Raw genomic sequence first — 26,500 nt, 5'->3', positions numbered from 1 at the left:
TCTCTTCATTAATAACAGACTGTCTTTAAGTTCTCTGATCATTAATAACAGACAGTCTTTAAGGGACCACTGTAGTTCTCTGATCATTAATAACAGACTGTCTTTAAGGTAGTTCTCTGATCATTAATAACAGACAGTCTTTAAGGGACCACTGTAGTTCTCTGATCATTAATAACAGACAGTCTTTAAGGTAGTTCTCTGATCATTAATAACAGACCGTCTTTAAGGTAGTTCTCTGATCATTAATAACAGACCGTCTTTAAGGTAGTTCTCTGATCGGTAATAACAGACCGTCTTTAAGGGACCACTGTAGTTCTCTGATCATTAATAACAGACCGTCTTTAAGGTAGTTCTCTGATCATTAATAACAGACAGTCTTTAAGGTAGTTCTCTGATCATTAATAACAAACACTTTATCCAGACACCCTTAGTGAACCACTCAATTCCGATAAAAGTAATTCACATAGAAAATATACGAAGGGAATTGGGATTTCAGTTTACTTCGTGAAACGGACTGAAATTAACTTGGACTTGACCACAACCCTGCGGGGAACACATGTTCGTTTGTATGTCGCCCATGTGGGGGGAAGACACACCCTAAACTGTGGGGTTGAAAGCACATGTTCCAATATTGTCCTTGGTGATGAGTCGGGGGAGTTGAAGGCCCTGTGTTGAATATTAAACAGTGGTACTACTTATTATTATTATATAAATATTAAACAGTGGTACTACTTATTATTATTATATAAATATTAAACAGTGGTACTACTTATTATTATTATATAAATATTAAACAGTGGTACTACTTATTATTATTATTATATAAATATTAAACAGTGGTACTACTTATTATTATTATATAAATATTAAACAGTGGTACTACTTATTATTATTATATAAATATTAAACAGTGGTACTACTTATTATTATTATATAAATATTAAACAGTGGTACTACTATTATTATTATTATATAAATATTAAACAGTGGTACTACTTATTATTATTATATAAATATTAAACAGTGGTACTACTTATTATTATTATATAAATATTAAACAGTGGTACTACTTATTATTATTATATAAATATTAAACAGTGGTACTACTTATTATTATTATTATATAAATATTAAACAGTGGTACTACTTATTATTATTATATAAATATTAAACAGTGGTACTACTTATTATTATTATATAAATATTAAACAGTGGTACTACTTATTATTATTATATAAATATTAAACAGTGGTACTACTATTATTATTATTATATAAATATTAAACAGTGGTACTACTTATTATTATTATATAAATATTAAACAGTGGTACTACTTATTATTATTATATAAATATTAAACAGTGGTACTACTTATTATTATTATATAAATATTAAACAGTGGTACTACTTATTATTATTATATAAATATTAAATTAAACAGTGGTACTACTTATTATTATTATATAAATATTAAACAGTGGTACTACTTATTATTATTATATAAATATTAAACAGTGGTACTACTTATTATTATTATATAAATATTAAACAGTGGTACTACTTATTATTATTATTATATAAATATTAAACAGTGGTACTACTTATTATTATTATATAAAATATTAAACAGTGGTACTACTTATTATTATTATATAAATATTAAACAGTGGTACTACTTATTATTATTATATAAATATTAAACAGTGGTACTACTTATTTATTATTATATAAATATTAAACAGTGGTACTACTTATTATTATTATATAAATATTAAACAGTGGTACTACTTATTATTATTATTATATAAATATTAAACAGTGGTACTACTTATTATTATTATATAAAATATTAAACAGTGGTACTACTTATTATTATTATTATATAAATATTAAACAGTGGTACTACTTATTATTATTATATAAATATTAAACAGTGGTACTACTTATTATTATTATTATATAAATATTAAACAGTGGTACTACTTATTATTATTATATAAATATTAAACAGTGGTACTACTATTATTATTATATAAAATATTAAACAGTGGTACTACTTATTATTATTATATAAATATTAAACAGTGGTACTACTTATTATTATTATATAAATATTAAACAGTGGTACTACTATTATTATTATTATATAAATATTAAACAGTGGTACTACTTATTATTATTATATAAATATTAAACAGTGGTACTACTTATTATTATTATTATATAAATATTAAACAGTGGTACTACTTATTATTATTATATAAATATTAAACAGTGGTACTACTTATTATTATTATATAAATATTAAACAGTGGTACTACTTATTATTATTATATAAATATTAAACAGTGGTACTACTTATTATTATTATATAAATATTAAACAGTGGTACTACTATTATTATTATTATATAAATATTAAACAGTGGTACTACTTATTATTATTATATAAATATTAAACAGTGGTACTACTTATTATTATTATATAAATATTAAACAGTGGTACTACTTATTATTATTATATAAATATTAAACAGTGGTACTACTTATTATTATTATATAAATATTAAACAGTGGTACTACTTATTATTATTATTATATAAATATTAAACAGTGGTACTACTTATTATTATTATTATATAAATATTAAACAGTGGTACTACTTATTATTATTATATAAATATTAAACAGTGGTACTACTTATTATTATTATATAAATATTAAACAGTGGTACTACTTATTATTATTATATAAATATTAAACAGTGGTACTACTTATTATTATTATATAAATATTAAACAGTGGTACTACTTATTATTATTATATAAATATTAAACAGTGGTACTACTTATTATTATTATATAAATATTAAACAGTGGTACTACTTATTATTATTATATAAATATTAAACAGTGGTACTACTATTATTATTATATAAATATTAAACAGTGGTACTACTTATTATTATTATATAAATATTAAACAGTGGTACTACTTATTATTATTATATAAATATTAAACAGTGGTACTACTTATTATTATTATATAAATATTAAACAGTGGTACTACTTATTATTATTATATAAATATTAAACAGTGGTACTACTTATTATTATTATATAAATATTAAACAGTGGTACTACTTATTATTATTATATAAATATTAAACAGTGGTACTACTTATTATTATTATATAAATATTAAACAGTGGTACTACTTATTATTATTATATAAATATTAAACAGTGGTACTACTATTATTATTATATAAATATTAAACAGTGGTACTACTTATTATTATTATATAAATATTAAACAGTGGTACTACTTATTATTATTATATAAATATTAAACAGTGGTACTACTTATTATTATTATATAAATATTAAACAGTGGTACTACTTATTATTATTATATAAATATTAAACAGTGGTACTACTATTATTATTATATAAATATTAAACAGTGGTACTACTATTATTATTATATAAATATTAAACAGTGGTACTACTTATTATTATTATATAAATATTAAACAGTGGTACTACTTATTATTATTATATAAATATTAAACAGTGGTACTACTTATTATTATTATATAAATATTAAACAGTGGTACTACTTATTATTATTATATAAATATTAAACAGTGGTACTACTTATTATTATTATATAAATATTAAACAGTGGTACTACTTATTATTATTATATAAATATTAAACAGTGGTACTACTTATTATTATTATATAAATATTAAACAGTGGTACTACTTATTATTATTATATAAATATTAAACAGTGGTACTACTATTATTATTATATAAATATTAAACAGTGGTACTACTTATTATTATTATATAAATATTAAACAGTGGTACTACTTATTATTATTATATAAATATTAAACAGTGGTACTACTATTATTATTATTATATAAATATTAAACAGTGGTACTACTTATTATTATTATATAAATATTAAACAGTGGTACTACTTATTATTATTATATAAATATTAAACAGTGGTACTACTTATTATTATTATATAAATATTAAACAGTGGTACTACTTATTATTATTATATAAATATTAAACAGTGGTACTACTTATTATTATTATATAAATATTAAACAGTGGTACTACTTATTATTATTATTATATAAATATTAAACAGTGGTACTACTTATTATTATTATATAAATATTAAACAGTGGTACTACTATTATTATTATTATATAAATATTAAACAGTGGTACTACTTATTATTATTATATAAATATTAAACAGTGGTACTACTTATTATTATTATATAAATATTAAACAGTGGTACTACTTATTATTATTATTATATAAATATTAAACAGTGGTACTACTTATTATTATTATATAAATATTAAACAGTGGTACTACTTATTATTATTATATAAATATTAAACAGTGGTACTACTTATTATTATTATATAAATATTAAACAGTGGTACTACTTATTATTATTATATAAATATTAAACAGTGGTACTACTTATTATTATTATATAAATATTAAACAGTGGTACTACTTATTATTATTATATAAATATTAAACAGTGGTACTACTTATTATTATTATATAAATATTAAACAGTGGTACTACTTATTATTATTATTATATAAATATTAAACAGTGGTACTACTTATTATTATTATATAAATATTAAACAGTGGTACTACTTATTATTATTATATAAATATTAAACAGTGGTACTACTTATTATTATTATATAAATATTAAACAGTGGTACTACTTATTATTATTATATAAATATTAAACAGTGGTACTACTTATTATTATTATTATATAAATATTAAACAGTGGTACTACTTATTATTATTATATAAATATTAAACAGTGGTACTACTTATTATTATTATATAAATATTAAACAGTGGTACTACTTATTATTATTATTATATAAATATTAAACAGTGGTACTACTTATTATTATTATATAAATATTAAACAGTGGTACTACTTATTATTATTATATGAATATTAAACAGTGGTACTACTTATTATTATTATATAAATATTAAACAGTGGTACTACTTATTATTATTATATAAATATTAAACAGTGGTACTACTTATTATTATTATATAAATATTAAACAGTGGTACTACTATTATTATTATTATATAAATATTAAACAGTGGTACTACTTATTATTATTATTATATAAATATTAAACAGTGGTACTACTTATTATTATTATATAAATATTAAACAGTGGTACTACTTATTATTATTATATAAATATTAAACAGTGGTACTACTTATTATTATTATTATATAAATATTAAACAGTGGTACTACTTATTATTATTATATAAATATTAAACAGTGGTACTACTTATTATTATTATTATAAATATTAAACAGTGGTACTACTTATTATTATTATTATATGAATATTAAACAGTGGTACTACTTATTATTATTATATAAATATTAAACAGTGGTACTACTTATTATTATTATATAAATATTAAACAGTGGTACTACTTATTATTATTATATAAATATTAAACAGTGGTACTACTTATTATTATTATATAAATATTAAACAGTGGTACTACTTATTATTATTATATAAATATTAAACAGTGGTACTACTTATTATTATTATATAAATATTAAACAGTGGTACTACTTATTATTATTATATAAATATTAAACAGTGGTACTACTTATTATTATTATATAAATATTAAACAGTGGTACTACTTATTATTATTATTATAAATATTAAACAGTGGTACTACTTATTATTATTATATAAATATTAAACAGTGGTACTACTTATTATTATTATATAAATATTAAACAGTGGTACTACTTATTATTATTATATAAATATTAAACAGTGGTACTACTTATTATTATATAAATATTAAACAGTGGTACTACTTATTATTATTATTATATAAATATTAAACAGTGGTACTACTTATTATTATTATATAAATATTAAACAGTGGTACTACTTATTATTATTATTATTATATAAATATTAAACAGTGGTACTACTTATTATTATTATATAAATATTAAACAGTGGTACTACTTATTATTATTATATAAATATTAAACAGTGGTACTACTTATTATTATTATATAAATATTAAACAGTGGTACTACTTATTATTATTATTATATAAATATTAAACAGTGGTACTACTTATTATTATTATATAAATATTAAACAGTGGTACTACTTATTATTATTATATAAATATTAAACAGTGGTACTACTATTATTATTATTATATAAATATTAAACAGTGGTACTACTTATTATTATTATATAAATATTAAACAGTGGTACTACTTATTATTATTATATAAATATTAAACAGTGGTACTACTTATTATTATTATATAAATATTAAACAGTGGTACTACTTATTATTATTATATAAATATTAAACAGTGGTACTACTTATTATTATTATATAAATATTAAACAGTGGTACTACTTATTATTATTATATAAATATTAAACAGTGGTACTACTATTATTATTATATAAATATTAAACAGTGGTACTACTATTATTATTATATAAATATTAAACAGTGGTACTACTTATTATTATTATTATATAAATATTAAACAGTGGTACTACTTATTATTATTATATAAATATTAAACAGTGGTACTACTATTATTATTATTATATAAATATTAAACAGTGGTACTACTTATTATTATTATATAAATATTAAACAGTGGTACTACTTATTATTATTATATAAATATTAAACAGTGGTACTACTATTATTATTATATAAATATTAAACAGTGGTACTACTATTATTATTATATAAATATTAAACAGTGGTACTACTTATTATTATTATTATATAAATATTAAACAGTGGTACTACTTATTATTATTATATAAATATTAAACAGTGGTACTACTATTATTATTATTATATAAATATTAAACAGTGGTACTACTTATTATTATTATATAAATATTAAACAGTGGTACTACTTATTATTATTATTATATAAATATTAAACAGTGGTACTACTTATTATTATTATTATAAAATATTAAACAGTGGTACTACTTATTATTATTATATAAATATTAAACAGTGGTACTACTTATTATTATTATTATATAAATATTAAACAGTGGTACTACTTATTATTATTATATAAATATTAAACAGTGGTACTACTTATTATTATTATATAAATATTAAACAGTGGTACTACTTATTATTATTATTATTATATAAATATTAAACAGTGGTACTACTTATTATTATTATATAAATATTAAACAGTGGTACTACTTATTATTATTATATAAATATTAAACAGTGGTACTACTTATTATTATTATTATATAAATATTAAACAGTGGTACTACTATTATTATTATTATATAAATATTAAACAGTGGTACTACTATTATTATTATTATATAAATATTAAACAGTGGTACTACTATTATTATTATTATATAAATATTAAACAGTGGTACTACTATTATTATTATTATATAAATATTAAACAGTGGTACTACTATTATTATTATATAAATATTAAACAGTGGTACTACTTATTATTATTATATAAATATTAAACAGTGGTACTACTTATTATTATTATATAAATATTAAACAGTGGTACTACTTATTATTATTATATAAATATTAAACAGTGGTACTACTTATTATTATTATATAAATATTAAACAGTGGTACTACTTATTATTATTATATAAATATTAAACAGTGGTACTACTTATTATTATTATATAAATATTAAACAGTGGTACTACTATTATTATTATATAAATATTAAACAGTGGTACTACTTATTATTATTATATAAATATTAAACAGTGGTACTACTTATTATTATTATATAAATATTAAACAGTGGTACTACTTATTATTATTATTATATAAATATTAAACAGTGGTACTACTTATTATTATTATATAAATATTAAACAGTGGTACTACTTATTATTATTATATAAATATTAAACAGTGGTACTACTTATTATTATTATTATATAAATATTAAACAGTGGTACTACTATTATTATTATTATATAAATATTAAACAGTGGTACTACTTATTATTATTATATAAATATTAAACAGTGGTACTACTTATTATTATTATTATATAAATATTAAACAGTGGTACTACTATTATTATTATATAAATATTAAACAGTGGTACTACTTATTATTATTATTATATAAATATTAAACAGTGGTACTACTATTATTATTATTATATAAATATTAAACAGTGGTACTACTATTATTATTATTATATAAATATTAAACAGTGGTACTACTTATTATTATTATATAAATATTAAACAGTGGTACTACTTATTATTATTATATAAATATTAAACAGTGGTACTACTATTATTATTATTATATAAATATTAAACAGTGGTACTACTATTATTATTATTATATAAATATTAAACAGTGGTACTACTATTATTATTATTATATAAATATTAAACAGTGGTACTACTATTATTATTATTATATAAATATTAAACAGTGGTACTACTTATTATTATTATATAAATATTAAACAGTGGTACTACTATTATTATTATTATATAAATATTAAACAGTGGTACTACTATTATTATTATTATATAAATATTAAACAGTGGTACTACTTATTATTATTATATAAATATTAAACAGTGGTACTACTTATTATTATTATATAAATATTAAACAGTGGTACTACTTATTATTATTATATAAATATTAAACAGTGGTACTACTATTATTATTATTATATAAATATTAAACAGTGGTACTACTATTATTATTATATAAATATTAAACAGTGGTACTACTTATTATTATTATATAAATATTAAACAGTGGTACTACTTATTATTATTATATAAATATTAAACAGTGGTACTACTTATTATTATTATATAAATATTAAACAGTGGTACTACTTTATTATTATTATATAAATATTAAACAGTGGTACTACTTATTATTATTATATAAATATTAAACAGTGGTATTATTATTATTATATAAATATTAAACAGTGGTACTACTATTATTATTATTATATAAATATTAAACAGTGGTACTACTTATTATTATTATATAAATATTAAACAGTGGTACTACTTATTATTATTATATAAATATTAAACAGTGGTACTACTTATTATTATTATATAAATATTAAACAGTGGTACTACTATTATTATTATTATATAAATATTAAACAGTGGTACTACTATTATTATTATTATATAAATATTAAACAGTGGTACTACTATTATTATTATATAAATATTAAACAGTGGTACTACTTATTATTATTATATAAATATTAAACAGTGGTACTACTTATTATTATTATATAAATATTAAACAGTGGTACTACTTATTATTATTATATAAATATTAAACAGTGGTACTACTATTATTATTATTATATAAATATTAAACAGTGGTACTACTTATTATTATTATATAAATATTAAACAGTGGTACTACTTATTATTATTATTATATAAATATTAAACAGTGGTACTACTTATTATTATTATATAAATATTAAACAGTGGTACTACTTATTATTATTATATAAATATTAAACAGTGGTACTACTTATTATTATTATTATATAAATATTAAACAGTGGTACTACTTTATTATTATTATATAAATATTAAACAGTGGTACTACTTATTATTATTATTATATAAATATTAAACAGTGGTACTACTTATTATTATTATTATATAAATATTAAACAGTGGTACTACTTATTATTATTATTATATAAATATTAAACAGTGGTACTACTTATTATTATTATATAAATATTAAACAGTGGTACTACTTATTATTATTATATAAATATTAAACAGTGGTACTACTTATTATTATTATTATATAAATATTAAACAGTGGTACTACTTATTATTATTATATAAATATTAAACAGTGGTACTACTTATTATTATTATTATATAAATATTAAACAGTGGTACTACTTATTATTATTATATAAATATTAAACAGTGGTACTACTTATTATTATTATATAAATATTAAACAGTGGTACTACTTATTATTATTATATAAATATTAAACAGTGGTACTACTTATTATTATTATTATATAAATATTAAACAGTGGTACTACTTATTATTATTATTATATAAATATTAAACAGTGGTACTACTTATTATTATTATTATATAAATATTAAACAGTGGTACTACTTATTATTATTATTATATAAATATTAAACAGTGGTACTACTTATTATTATTATTATATAAATATTAAACAGTGGTACTACTTATTATTATTATTATATAAATATTAAACAGTGGTACTACTTATTATTATTATTATATAAATATTAAACAGTGGTACTACTTATTATTATTATATAAATATTAAACAGTGGTACTACTTATTATTATTATATAAATATTAAACAGTGGTACTACTTATTATTATTATTATATAAATATTAAACAGTGGTACTACTTATTATTATTATTATATAAATATTAAACAGTGGTACTACTTATTATTATTATATAAATATTAAACAGTGGTACTACTTATTATTATTATATAAATATTAAACAGTGGTACTACTATTATTATTATATAAATATTAAACAGTGGTACTACTTATTATTATTATATAAATATTAAACAGTGGTACTACTTATTATTATTATTATATAAATATTAAACAGTGGTACTACTTATTATTATTATATAAATATTAAACAGTGGTACTACTTATTATTATTATATAAAATATTAAACAGTGGTACTACTATTATTATTATTATATAAATATTAAACAGTGGTACTACTTATTATTATTATATAAATATTAAACAGTGATACTACTTATTATTATTATATAAATATTAAACAGTGGTACTACTTATTATTATTATATAAATATTAAACAGTGGTACTACTTATTATTATTATTATATAAATATTAAACAGTGGTACTACTTATTATTATTATATAAATATTAAACAGTGGTACTACTATTATTATTATTATATAAATATTAAACAGTGGTACTACTTATTATTATTATATAAATATTAAACAGTGGTACTACTTATTATTATTATATAAATATTAAACAGTGGTACTACTATTATTATTATTATATAAATATTAAACAGTGGTACTACTTATTATTATTATATAAATATTAAACAGTGGTACTACTTATTATTATTATTATATAAATATTAAACAGTGGTACTACTTATTATTATTATATAAATATTAAACAGTGGTACTACTTATTATTATTATATAAATATTAAACAGTGGTACTACTTATTATTATTATATAAATATTAAACAGTGGTACTACTTATTATTATTATTATAAATATATAAACAGTGGTACTACTTTATTATTATTATATAAATATTAAACAGTGGTACTACTTTATTATTATTATATAAATATTAAACAGTGGTACTACTTATTATTATTATATAAATATTAAACAGTGGTACTACTATTATTATTATATAAATATTAAACAGTGGTACTACTTATTATTATTATATAAATATTAAACAGTGGTACTACTTATTATTATTATATAAATATTAAACAGTGGTACTACTTATTATTATTATTATATAAATATTAAACAGTGGTACTACTTATTATTATTATTATAAAATATTAAACAGTGGTACTACTATTATTATTATATAAAATATTAAACAGTGGTACTACTATTATTATTATTATATAAATATTAAACAGTGGTACTACTTATTATTATTATATAAATATTAAACAGTGGTACTACTATTATTATTATTATATAAATATTAAACAGTGGTACTACTTATTATTATTGTATAAATATTAAACAGTGGTACTACTTATTATTATTATTATATAAATATTAAACAGTGGTACTACTTATTATTATTATATAAATATTAAACAGTGGTACTACTTATTATTATTATATAAAATATTAAACAGTGGTACTACTTATTATTATTATATAAATATTAAACAGTGGTACTACTTATTATTATTATATAAATATTAAACAGTGGTACTACTTATTATTATTATATAAATATTAAACAGTGGTACTACTTATTATTATTATATAAATATTAAACAGTGGTACTACTTATTATTATTATATAAATATTAAACAGTGGTACTACTTATTATTATTATTATATAAATATTAAACAGTGGTACTACTTATTATTATTATATAAATATTAAACAGTGGTACTACTTATTATTATTATATAAATATTAAACAGTGGTACTACTTATTATTATTATATAAATATTAAACAGTGGTACTACTTATTATTATTATTATATAAATATTAAACAGTGGTACTACTTATTATTATTATTATATAAATATTAAACAGTGGTACTACTTATTATTATTATATAAATATTAAACAGTGGTACTACTTATTATTATTATATAAATATTAAACAGTGGTACTACTTATTATTATTATATAAATATTAAACAGTGGTACTACTATTATTATTATTATATAAATATTAAACAGTGGTACTACTTATTATTATTATATAAATATTAAACAGTGGTACTACTTATTATTATTATTATATAAATATTAAACAGTGGTACTACTTATTATTATTATTATATAAATATTAAACAGTGGTACTACTTATTATTATTATATAAATATTAAACAGTGGTACTACTTATTATTATTATATAAATATTAAACAGTGGTACTACTTATTATTATTATATAAATATTAAACAGTGGTACTACTTATTATTATTATTATATAAATATTAAACAGTGGTACTACTTATTATTATTATATAAATATTAAACAGTGGTACTACTTATTATTATTATATAAATATTAAACAGTGGTACTACTTATTATTATTATTATATAAATATTAAACAGTGGTACTACTTATTATTATTATTATATAAATATTAAACAGTGGTACTACTTATTATTATTATATAAATATTAAACAGTGGTACTACTTATTATTATTATATAAATATTAAACAGTGGTACTACTTATTATTATTATATAAATATTAAACAGTGGTACTACTTATTATTATTATATAAAATATTAAACAGTGGTACTACTTATTATTATTATATAAATATTAAACAGTGGTACTACTTATTATTATTATATAAATATTAAACAGTGGTACTACTTATTATTATTATATAAAATATTAAACAGTGGTACTACTTATTATTATTATATAAATATTAAACAGTGGTACTACTTATTATTATTATATAAATATTAAACAGTGGTACTACTTATTATTATTATATAAATATTAAACAGTGGTACTACTTATTATTATTATATAAATATTAAACAGTGGTACTACTTATTATTATTATTATATAAATATTAAACAGTGGTACTACTTATTATTATTATATAAATATTAAACAGTGGTACTACTTATTATTATTATTATATAAATATTAAACAGTGGTACTACTTATTATTATTATTATATAAATATTAAACAGTGGTACTACTTATTATTATTATTATATAAATATTAAACAGTGGTACTACTTATTATTATTATTATATAAATATTAAACAGTGGTACTACTTATTATTATTATATAAATATTAAACAGTGGTACTACTTATTATTATTATATAAATATTAAACAGTGGTACTACTTATTATTATTATATAAATATTAAACAGTGGTACTACTTATTATTATTATATAAATATTAAACAGTGGTACTACTTATTATTATTATATAAATATTAAACAGTGGTACTACTTATTATTATTATATAAATATTAAACAGTGGTACTACTTATTATTATTATATAAATATTAAACAGTGGTACTACTTATTATTATTATATAAATATTAAACAGTGGTACTACTTATTATTATTATATAAATATTAAACAGTGGTACTACTTATTATTATTATATAAATATTAAACAGTGGTACTACTTATTATTATTATTATATAAATATTAAACAGTGGTACTACTTATTATTATTATTATATAAATATTAAACAGTGGTACTACTTATTATTATTATTATATAAATATTAAACAGTGGTACTACTTATTATTATTATATAAATATTAAACAGTGGTACTACTTATTATTATTATTATATAAATATTAAACAGTGGTACTACTTATTATTATTATTATATAAATATTAAACAGTGGTACTACTTATTATTATTATTATATAAATATTAAACAGTGGTACTACTTATTATTATTATTATATAAATATTAAACAGTGGTACTACTTATTATTATTATATAAATATTAAACAGTGGTACTACTTATTATTATTATATAAATATTAAACAGTGGTACTACTTATTATTATTATTATAAATATTAAACAGTGGTACTACTTATTATTATTATTATAAATATTAAACAGTGGTACTACTTATTATTATTATATAAATATTAAACAGTGGTACTACTTATTATTATTATATAAATATTAAACAGTGGTACTACTTATTATTATTATTATATAAATATTAAACAGTGGTACTACTTATTATTATTATTATATAAATATTAAACAGTGGTACTACTTATTATTATTATTATATAAATATTAAACAGTGGTACTACTTATTATTATTATTATATAAATATTAAACAGTGGTACTACTTATTATTATTATATAAATATTAAACAGTGGTACTACTTATTATTATTATATAAATATTAAACAGTGGTACTACTTATTATTATTATTATATAAATATTAAACAGTGGTACTACTTATTATTATTATATAAATATTAAACAGTGGTACTACTTATTATTATTATATAAATATTAAACAGTGGTACTACTTATTATTATTATATAAATATTAAACAGTGGTACTACTTATTATTATTATTATATAAATATTAAACAGTGGTACTACTTATTATTATTATATAAATATTAAACAGTGGTACTACTTATTATTATTATATAAATATTAAACAGTGGTACTACTTATTATTATTATATAAATATTAAACAGTGGTACTACTTATTATTATTATATAAATATTAAACAGTGGTACTACTTATTATTATTATATAAATATTAAACAGTGGTACTACTTATTATTATTATTATATAAATATTAAACAGTGGTACTACTTATTATTATTATATAAATATTAAACAGTGGTACTACTTATTATTATTATTATATAAATATTAAACAGTGGTACTACTTATTATTATTATATAAATATTAAACAGTGGTACTACTTATTATTATTATTATTATATAAATATTAAACAGTGGTACTACTTATTATTATTATATAAATATTAAACAGTGGTACTACTTATTATTATTATATAAATATTAAACAGTGGTACTACTTATTATTATTATATAAATATTAAACAGTGGTACTACTATTATTATTATTATATAAATATTAAACAGTGGTACTACTTATTATTATTATTATATAAATATTAAACAGTGGTACTACTTATTATTATTATATAAATATTAAACAGTGGTACTACTTATTATTATTATTATATAAATATTAAACAGTGGTACTACTATTATTATTATTATATAAATATTAAACAGTGGTACTACTTATTATTATTATATAAATATTAAACAGTGGTACTACTTATTATTATTATATAAATATTAAACAGTGGTACTACTATTATTATTATATAAATATTAAACAGTGGTACTACTTATTATTATTATTATATAAATATTAAACAGTGGTACTACTTATTATTATTATTATATAAATATTAAACAGTGGTACTACTTATTATTATTATATAGTGGTACTACTATAGACCAGGGCCCTATTCCCTATGTAGTGCACTACTTTTGACCAGGACCTATTCCCTATGTAGTGCACTACTTTAGACCAGGGCCCTATTCCCTATGTAGTGCACTACTTTTCACCAGGGCCCTATTCCCTATGTAGTGCACTACTTTTCACCAGGGCCCATAGGGAATACTACAGCCCTATTCCCTACGTAGTGCACTACTTTTCACCAGGGCCCTATTCCCTATGTAGTGCACTACTTTTCACCAGGGCCCTATTCCCTATGTAGTGCACTACTTTTCACCAGGGCCCATAGGGAATACTACAGCCCTATTCCCTACGTAGTGCACTACTTTAGACCAGGACCCTATTCCCTATGTAGTGCACTACTTTTCACCAGGGCCCTATTCCCTATGTAGTGCACTACTTTTGACCAGGCCCTATTCCCTATGTAGTGCACTACTTTTGACCAGGCCCTATTCCCTATGTAGTGCACTACTTTAGACCAGGGCCCTATTCCCTATGTAGTGCACTACTTTTGACCAGGACCTATAGGAACTAGGGTGCCATTTTGGGAAGCATTCGTGTGTGCCTACAGCACGACCTTGACATTATAGTACTAAAGGTAATTATATGCATGATTGCATTTTAATGTAAAATCATTTTGGCAGGACTTTAAATCAGATGTACAGACAGACTATTGGGGAAACTGCTATGTAAAGCTACCTCTATTGATTCAGGACCTAAAGTAGGGTCGTCTACAGTAGGATTCAGGACTATGTAGGGTCGTCTACTCTATTGATACAGGACCTAAAGTAGGTTCATCTACCTCTATTGATTCAGGGACCTAAAGTAGGGTTGTCTACCTCTATTGATTCAGGACCTAAAGTAGGGTGCACTACCTCTATTGATACAGGACCTAAAGTAGGTCATCTACCTCCTATTGATTCAGGACCTAAAGTAGGGTTGTCTACCTCTATTGATTCAGGACCTAAAGTAGGGTCGTCTACCTCTATTGATTCAGGACCTAAAGTAGGGTCGTCTACCTCTATTGATTCAGGACCTAAAGTAGGGTCGTCTACCTCTATTGATTCAGGACCTAAAGTAGGGTCGTCTCTACTTATTGATTCAGGACCTAAAGTAGGGTCCTACCTCTATTGATTCAGGACCTAAAGTAGGGTTCATCTACCTCCTATTGATTCAGGACCTAAAGTAGGGTCCTACCTCTATTGATACAGGACCTAAAGTAGGGTCGTCTACCTCTATTGATTCAGGACCTAAAGTAGGGTCGTCTACCTCTATTGATTCAGGACCTAAAGTAGGGTCGTCTACCTCTATTGATTCAGGACCTAAAGTAGGGTCGTCTACCTCTATTGATTCAGGACCTAAAGTAGGGTCGTCTACCTCTATTGATTCAGGACCTAAAGTAGGGTCGTCTACCTCTATTGATACAGGACCTAAAGTAGGGTCATCTACCTCTATTGATTCAGGACCTAAAGTAGGGTTGTCTACCTCTATTGATACAGGACCTAAAGTAGGGTCGTCTACCTCTATTGATACAGGACCTAAAGTAGGGTCGTCTACCTCTATTGATTCAGGACCTAAAGTAGGGTTGTCTACCTCTATTGATTCAGGACCTAAAGTAGGGTCGTCTACCTCTATTGATTCAGGACCTAAAGTAGGGTCGTCTACCTCTATTGATTCAGGACCTAAAGTAGGGTCATCTACCTCTATTGATTCAGGACCTAAAGTAGGGTCGTCTACCTCTATTGATACAGGACCTAAAGTAGGGTCGTCTACCTCTATTGATTCAGGACCTAAAGTAGGGTCGTCTACCTCTATTGATTCAGGACCTAAAGTAGGGTCGTCTACCTCTATTGATTCAGGACCTAAAGTAGGGTCGTCTACCTCTATTGATTCAGGACCTAAAGTAGGGTCGTCTACCTCTATTGATTCAGGACCTAAAGTAGGGTCGTCTACCTCTATTGATTCAGGACCTAAAGTAGGGTCACAGTAGGGTCTCTACCTCTATTGATACAGGACCTAAAGTAGGGTCGTCTACCTCTATTGATTCAGGACCTAAAGTAGGGTCGTCTACCTCTATTGATTCAGGACCTAAAGTAGGGTCGTCTACCTCTATTGATTCAGGACCTAAAGTAGGGTCGTCTCCTCTATTGATTCAGGACCTAAAGTAGGGTCGTCTACCTCTATTGATTCAGGACCTAAAGTAGGGTCGTCTACCTCTATTGATTCAGGACCTAAAGTAGGGTCGTCTACCTCTATTGATTCAGGACCTAAAGTAGGGTCGTCTACTTCTATTGATACAGGACCTAAAGTAGAGTCGTCTACCTCTATTGATACAGGACCTAAAGTAGGGTCATCTACCTCTATTGATTCAGGACCTAAAGTAGGGTCGTCTACCTCTATTGATTCAGGACCTAAAGTAGGGTCGTCTACCTCTATTGATTCAGGACCTAAAGTAGGGTTGTCTACCTCCTATTGATACAGGACCTAAAGTAGGGTCGTCTACCTCTATTGATTCAGGACCTAAAGTAGGGTTGTCTCCCTCTATTGATACAGGACCTAAAGTAGGGTCGTCTACAGTAGGGTCGTCTACCTCTATTGATACAGGACCTAAAGTAGGGTCGTCTACCTCTATTGATACAGGACCTAAAGTAGGGTTGTCTACCTCTATTGATACAGGACCTAAAGTAGGGTCGTCTACCTCTATTGATTCAGGACCTAAAGTAGGGTCGTCTACCTCTATTGATACAGGACCTAAAGTAGGGTCGTCTACCTCTATTGATACAGGACCTAAAGTAGGGTTGTCTACCTCTATTGATACAGGACCTAAAGTAGGGTCGTCTACCTCTATTGATACAGGACCTAAAGTAGGGTCGTCTACCTCTATTGATACAGGACCTAAAGTAGGGTCGTCTACCTCTATTGATACAGGACCTAAAGTAGGGTCGTCTACCTCCTATTGATTCAGGACCTAAAGTAGGGTCGTCTACCTCTATTGATACAGGACCTAAAGTAGGGTTGTCTACCTCTATTGATACAGGACCTAAAGTAGGGTCGTCTACCTCCTATTGATTCAGGACCTAAAGTAGGGTCGTCTACCTCTATTGATACAGGACCTAAAGTAGGGTCGTCTACCTCTATTGATACAGGACCTAAAGTAGGGTCGTCTACCTCCTATTGATTCAGGACCTAAAGTAGGGTCGTCTACCTCTATTGATTCAGGACCTAAAGTAGGGTCGTCTACCTCCTATTGATTCAGGACCTAAAGTAGGGTCGTCTACCTCCTATTGATTCAGGACCTAAAGTAGGGTCGTCTACCTCCTATTGATACAGGACCTAAAGTAGGGTCGTCTACCTCTATTGATTCAGGACCTAAAGTAGGGTCGTCTACCTCTATTGATTCAGGACCTAAAGTAGGGTCGTCTACCTCTATTGATACAGGACCTAAAGTAGGGTCGTCTACCTCCTATTGATTCAGGACCTAAAGTAGGGTCGTCTACCTCTATTGATACAGGACCTAAAGTAGGGTCGTCTACAGTAGGGTCGTCTACCTCTATTGATTCAGGACCTAAAGTAGGGTCGTCTCCCTCTATTGATACAGGACCTAAAGTAGGGTCGTCTACCTCCCTATTGATACAGGACCTAAAGTAGGGTCGTCTACCCTCTATTGATTCAGGACCTAAAGTAGGGTCGTCTACCTCTATTGATACAGGACCTAAAGTAGGGTCGTCTACCTCTATTGATTCAGGACCTAAAGTAGGGTCGTCTACCTCTATTGATACAGGACCTAAAGTAGGGTCGTCTACCTCTATTGATACAGGACCTAAAGTAGGGTCGTCTACCTCTATTGATACAGGACCTAAAGTAGGGTCGTCTACCTCTATTGATTCAGGACCTAAAGTAGGGTCGTCTCCCTCTATTGATACAGGACCTAAAGTAGGGTCGTCTACCTCTATTGATACAGGACCTAAAGTAGGGTCGTCTACCTCTATTGATACAGGACCTAAAGTAGGGTCGTCTACCTCCTATTGATTCAGGACCTAAAGTAGGGTCGTCTACCTCCTATTGATACAGGACCTAAAGTAGGGTCGTCTACCTCTATTGATACAGGACCTAAAGTAGGGTCGTCTACCTCTATTGATTCAGGACCTAAAGTAGGGTCGTCTACCTCTATTGATACAGGACCTAAAGTAGGGTAGGGTCGTCTACCTCTATTGATACAGGACCTAAAGTAGGGTCGTCTACCTCTATTGATACAGGACCTAAAGTAGGGTCGTCTACCTCTATTGATTCAGGACCTAAAGTAGGGTCGTCTCCTCTATTGATTCAGGACCTAAAGTAGGGTTGTCTCCTCTATTGATACAGGACCTAAAGTAGGGTCGTCTATCTCTATTGATACAGGACCTAAAGTAGGGTCGTCTACCTCTATTGATACAGGACCTAAAGTAGGGTCGTCTACCTCTATTGATACAGGACCTAAAGTAGGGTTGTCTACCTCTATTGATTCAGGACCTAAAGTAGGGTCGTCTACCTCTATTGATACAGGACCTAAAGTAGGGTCGTCTCCTCTATTGATTCAGGACCTAAAGTAGGGTCGTCTACCTCTATTGATACAGGACCTAAAGTAGGGTCGTCTACCTCCTATTGATTCAGGACCTAAAGTAGGGTCGTCTACCTCTATTGATACAGGACCTAAAGTAGGGTTGTCTACCTCTATTGATACAGGACCTAAAGTAGGGTCGTCTACCTCCTATTGATTCAGGACCTAAAGTAGGGTCGTCTACCTCTATTGATACAGGACCTAAAGTAGGGTCGTCTACCTCTATTGATACAGGACCTAAAGTAGGGTCGTCTACCTCTATTGATTCAGGACCTAAAGTAGGGTCGTCTACCTCTATTGATTCAGGACCTAAAGTAGGGTCGTCTCCTCTATTGATTCAGGACCTAAAGTAGGGTCGTCTACCTCCTATTGATACAGGACCTAAAGTAGGGTCGTCTACCTCCTATTGATACAGGACCTAAAGTAGGGTCGTCTACCTCTATTGATTCAGGACCTAAAGTAGGGTCGTCTACCTCTATTGATTCAGGACCTAAAGTAGGGTCGTCTACCTCTATTGATACAGGACCTAAAGTAGGGTCGTCTACCTCCTATTGATTCAGGACCTAAAGTAGGGTCGTCTACCTCTATTGATACAGGACCTAAAGTAGGGTCGTCTACAGTAGGGTCGTCTACCTCTATTGATACAGGACCTAAAGTAGGGTCGTCTACCTCTATTGATACAGGACCTAAAGTAGGGTCGTCTCTACCTCTATTGATACAGGACCTAAAGTAGGGTCGTCTACCTCTATTGATACAGGACCTAAAGTAGGGTCGTCTACCTCTATTGATACAGGACCTAAAGTAGGGTCGTCTACCTCTATTGATTCAGGACCTAAAGTAGGGTCGTCTCCCTCTATTGATTCAGGACCTAAAGTAGGGTCGTCTACCTCTATTGATACAGGACCTAAAGTAGGGTCGTCTACCTCTATTGATTCAGGACCTAAAGTAGGGTCGTCTACCTCTATTGATACAGGACCTAAAGTAGGGTCGTCTCCCTCTATTGATACAGGACCTAAAGTAGGGTCGTCTACCTCTATTGATACAGGACCTAAAGTAGGGTCGTCTACCTCTATTGATACAGGACCTAAAGTAGGGTCGTCTACCTCTATTGATTCAGGACCTAAAGTAGGGTCGTCTACCTCCTATTGATACAGGACCTAAAGTAGGGTCGTCTACCTCTATTGATTCAGGACCTAAAGTAGGGTCGTCTACCTCTATTGATACAGGACCTAAAGTAGAGTCATCTACCTCTATTGATACAGGACCTAAAGTAGGGTCGTCTACCTCTATTGATACAGGACCTAAAGTAGGGTCATCTACCTCTATTGATACAGGACCTAAAGTAGGGTCGTCTACCTCTATTGATACAGGACCTAAAGTAGGGTCGTCTACCTCTATTGATTCAGGACCTAAAGTAGGGTCGTCTACCTCTATTGATTCAGGACCTAAAGTAGGGTCGTCTACCTCTATTGATTCAGGACCTAAAGTAGGGTCGTCTACCTCTATTGATTCAGGACCTAAAGTAGGGTCGTCTACCTCTATTGATACAGGACCTAAAGTAGGGTCGTCTACAGTAGGGTCCTACCTCTATTGATACAGGACCTAAAGTAGGGTCGTCTCCCTCTATTGATACAGGACCTAAAGTAGGGTCGTCTACAGTAGGGTCGTCTACCTCTATTGATACAGGACCTAAAGTAGGGTCGTCTACCTCTATTGATTCAGGACCTAAAGTAGGGTCGTCTACCTCTATTGATACAGGACCTAAAGTAGGGTCGTCTATCTCTATTGATACAGGACCTAAAGTAGGGTCGTCTACCTCTATTGATTCAGGACCTAAAGTAGGGTTGTCTACCTCTATTGATTCAGGACCTAAAGTAGGGTTGTCTACCTCTATTGATACAGGACCTAAAGTAGGGTCGTCTACCTCTATTGATACAGGACCTAAAGTAGGGTCGTCTACCTCTATTGATACAGGACCTAAAGTAGGGTCGTCTACCTCTATTGATACAGGACCTAAAGTAGGGTCGTCTACCTCCTATTGATTCAGGACCTAAAGTAGGGTCGTCTACCTCTATTGATACAGGACCTAAAGTAGGGTCGTTCCTCTATTGATACAGGACCTAAAGTAGGGTCGTCTACCTCCTATTGATTCAGGACCTAAAGTAGGGTCGTCTACCTCTATTGATACAGGACCTAAAGTAGGGTCGTCTACCTCTATTGATTCAGGACCTAAAGTAGGGTCGTCTACCTCTATTGATTCAGGACCTAAAGTAGGGTCGTCTACCTCTATTGATTCAGGACCTAAAGTAGGGTCGTCTACCTCTATTGATTCAGGACCTAAAGTAGGGTGTCTACCTCCTATTGATACAGGACCTAAAGTAGGGTCGTCTACCTCTATTGATACAGGACCTAAAGTAGGGTCGTCTACCTCTATTGATTCAGGACCTAAAGTAGGGTCGTCTACCTCTATTGATTCAGGACCTAAAGTAGGGTCGTCTACCTCTATTGATTCAGGACCTAAAGTAGGGTCGTCTACCTCCTATTGATTCAGGACCTAAAGTAGGGTCGTCTACCTCTATTGATTCAGGACCTAAAGTAGGGTCGTCTACAGTAGGGTCGTCTACCTCTATTGATACAGGACCTAAAGTAGGGTCGTCTACCTCTATTGATACAGGACCTAAAGTAGGGTCGTCTACCTCCTATTGATACAGGACCTAAAGTAGGGTCGTCTACCTCTATTGATTCAGGACCTAAAGTAGGGTCGTCTACCTCTATTGATTCAGGACCTAAAGTAGGGTCGTCTACCTCTATTGATTCAGGACCTAAAGTAGGGTCGTCTACCTCTATTGATTCAGGACCTAAAGTAGGGTCGTCTACCTCTATTGATTCAGGACCTAAAGTAGGGTTGTCTACCTCTATTGATACAGGACCTAAAGTAGGGTCGTCTACCTCTATTGATACAGGACCTAAAGTAGGGTCGTCTACCTCTATTGATACAGGACCTAAAGTAGGGTCGTCTACCTCTATTGATACAGGACCTAAAGTAGGGTCGTCTACCTCTATTGATACAGGACCTAAAGTAGGGTCGTCTACCTCCTATTGATTCAGGACCTAAAGTAGGGTCGTCTACCTCTATTGATACAGGACCTAAAGTAGGGTTGTCTACCTCTATTGATACAGGACCTAAAGTAGGGTCGTCTACCTCTATTGATTCAGGACCTAAAGTAGGGTCGTCTACCTCTATTGATACAGGACCTAAAGTAGGGTCGTCTACCTACCTCTATTGATACAGGACCTAAAGTAGGGTCGTCTATTGATACAGGACCTAAAGTAGGGTCGTCTACCTCTATTGATACAGGACCTAAAGTAGGGTCGTCTACCTCTATTGATTCAGGACCTAAAGTAGGGTTGTCTACCTCTATTGATACAGGACCTAAAGTAGGGTCGTCTACCTCTATTGATACAGGACCTAAAGTAGGGTCGTCTACCTCTATTGATACAGGACCTAAAGTAGGGTCGTCTACCTCTATTGATACAGGACCTAAAGTAGGGTTGTCTACCTCTATTGATACAGGACCTAAAGTAGGGTCGTCTACCTCTATTGATTCAGGACCTAAAGTAGGGTCGTCTACCTCTATTGATTCAGGACCTAAAGTAGGGTCGTCTACCTCTATTGATACAGGACCTAAAGTAGGGTCGTCTACCTCTATTGATTCAGGACCTAAAGTAGGGTCGTCTACCTCTATTGATACAGGACCTAAAGTAGGGTCGTCTACCTCTATTGATACAGGACCTAAAGTAGGGTCGTCTACCTCTATTGATTCAGGACCTAAAGTAGGGTCGTCTACCTCTATTGATACAGGACCTACAGTAGGGTTGTCTACCTCTATTGATACAGGACCTAAAGTAGGGTCGTCTACCTCCTATTGATTCAGGACCTAAAGTAGGGTCGTCTACCTCTATTGATTCAGGACCTAAAGTAGGGTCGTCTACCTCTATTGATTCAGGACCTAAAGTAGGGTCGTCTACCTCTATTGATTCAGGACCTAAAGTAGGGTCGTCTACCTCTATTGATTCAGGACCTAAAGTAGGGTCGTCTACCTCTATTGATTCAGGACCTAAAGTAGGGTCGTCTACCTCTATTGATTCAGGACCTAAAGTAGGGTCGTCTACCTCTATTGATACAGGACCTAAAGTAGGGTCGTCTACCTCTATTGATTCAGGACCTAAAGTAGGGTCGTCTACCTCTATTGATACAGGACCTAAAGTAGGGTCGTCTACCTCTATTGATTCAGGACCTAAAGTAGGGTCGTCTCCTCTATTGATACAGGACCTAAAGTAGGGTCGTCTACAGTAGGGTCGTCTACCTCTATTGATACAGGACCTAAAGTAGGGTCGTCTACCTCTATTGATTCAGGACCTAAAGTAGGGTCGTCTACCTCTATTGATTCAGGACCTAAAGTAGGGTCGTCTACCTCTATTGATACAGGACCTAAAGTAGGGTCGTCTACCTCTATTGATTCAGGACCTAAAGTAGGGTCGTCTCCCTCTATTGATACAGGACCTAAAGTAGGGTTGTCTACCTCTATTGATACAGGACCTAAAGTAGGGTCGTCTACCTCTATTGATACAGGACCTAAAGTAGGGTCGTCTACCTCTATTGATACAGGACCTAAAGTAGGGTCGTCTACCTCTATTGATTCAGGACCTAAAGTAGGGTTGTCTACCTCTATTGATACAGGACCTAAAGTAGGGTCGTCTACCTCTATTGATTCAGGACCTAAAGTAGGGTCGTCTACCTCTATTGATACAGGACCTAAAGTAGGGTCGTCTACCTCTATTGATACAGGACCTAAAGTAGGGTCGTCTCCCTCTATTGATACAGGACCTAAAGTAGGGTCGTCTACCTCTACCTCTATTGATACAGGACCTAAAGTAGGGTCGTCTACCTCTATTGATTCAGGACCTAAAGTAGGGTTGTCTACCTCTATTGATTCAGGACCTAAAGTAGGGTCGTCTACCTCTATTGATACAGGACCTAAAGTAGGGTCGTCTACCTCTATTGATACAGGACCTAAAGTAGGGTCGTCTACCTCTATTGATACAGGACCTAAAGTAGGGTTGTCTACCTCTATTGATACAGGACCTAAAGTAGGGTCGTCTACCTCTATTGATACAGGACCTAAAGTAGGGTCGTCTCCTCTATTGATACAGGACCTAAAGTAGGGTCGTCTACCTCTATTGATACAGGACCTAAAGTAGGGTCGTCTACCTCCTATTGATTCAGGACCTAAAGTAGGGTCGTCTACCTCTATTGATACAGGACCTAAAGTAGGGTTGTCTACCTCTATTGATACAGGACCTAAAGTAGGGTCGTCTACCTCCTATTGATTCAGGACCTAAAGTAGGGTCGTCTACCTCTATTGATTCAGGACCTAAAGTAGGGTCGTCTACCTCTATTGATACAGGACCTAAAGTAGGGTCGTCTACCTCCTATTGATTCAGGACCTAAAGTAGGGTCGTCTACCTCTATTGATTCAGGACCTAAAGTAGGGTCGTCTCCTCTATTGATTCAGGACCTAAAGTAGGGTCGTCTACCTCCTATTGATTCAGGACCTAAAGTAGGGTCGTCTACCTCCTATTGATTCAGGACCTAAAGTAGGGTCGTCTACCTCTATTGATTCAGGACCTAAAGTAGGGTCGTCTACCTCTATTGATTCAGGACCTAAAGTAGGGTCGTCTACCTCTATTGATTCAGGACCTAAAGTAGGGTCGTCTACCTCCTATTGATTCAGGACCTAAAGTAGGGTCGTCTACCTCTATTGATACAGGACCTAAAGTAGGGTCAGTAGGGTCGTCTACCTCTATTGATTCAGGACCTAAAGTAGGGTCAGACAGGACCTAAAGTAGGGTCGTCTAAAGTAGGGTC

The 26,500-nt window shown here is 27.9% G+C and overlaps 1 long non-coding RNA gene and 1 pseudogene across 1 annotated transcript; one reads left to right on the top strand and one right to left on the bottom strand.

Moving 5' to 3' along the window:
- Positions 1–26,500, top strand: part of LOC127926461 (intermembrane lipid transfer protein VPS13C-like) — a 54,383-nt pseudogene that overhangs the window by 14,793 nt on the left and 13,090 nt on the right.
- LOC127926465 (uncharacterized) lies at positions 20,403–22,266 on the bottom strand. Its single transcript, XR_008124191.1, has 3 exons — positions 22,174–22,266; positions 21,190–21,221; positions 20,403–20,502 (listed from the first exon to the last, which is right to left on the bottom strand). It is a non-coding gene; the product is annotated as an uncharacterized LOC127926465 (long non-coding RNA).

Source organism: Oncorhynchus keta, unplaced genomic scaffold (genome assembly GCF_023373465.1).
Source record: "Oncorhynchus keta strain PuntledgeMale-10-30-2019 unplaced genomic scaffold, Oket_V2 Un_contig_7619_pilon_pilon, whole genome shotgun sequence".
NCBI classification, from domain to species: Eukaryota; Metazoa; Chordata; class Actinopteri; order Salmoniformes; family Salmonidae; genus Oncorhynchus; species Oncorhynchus keta.
Note: the sequence above shows the minus strand (reverse complement) of the source record. Positions and strands in the feature narration are given on the sequence as shown.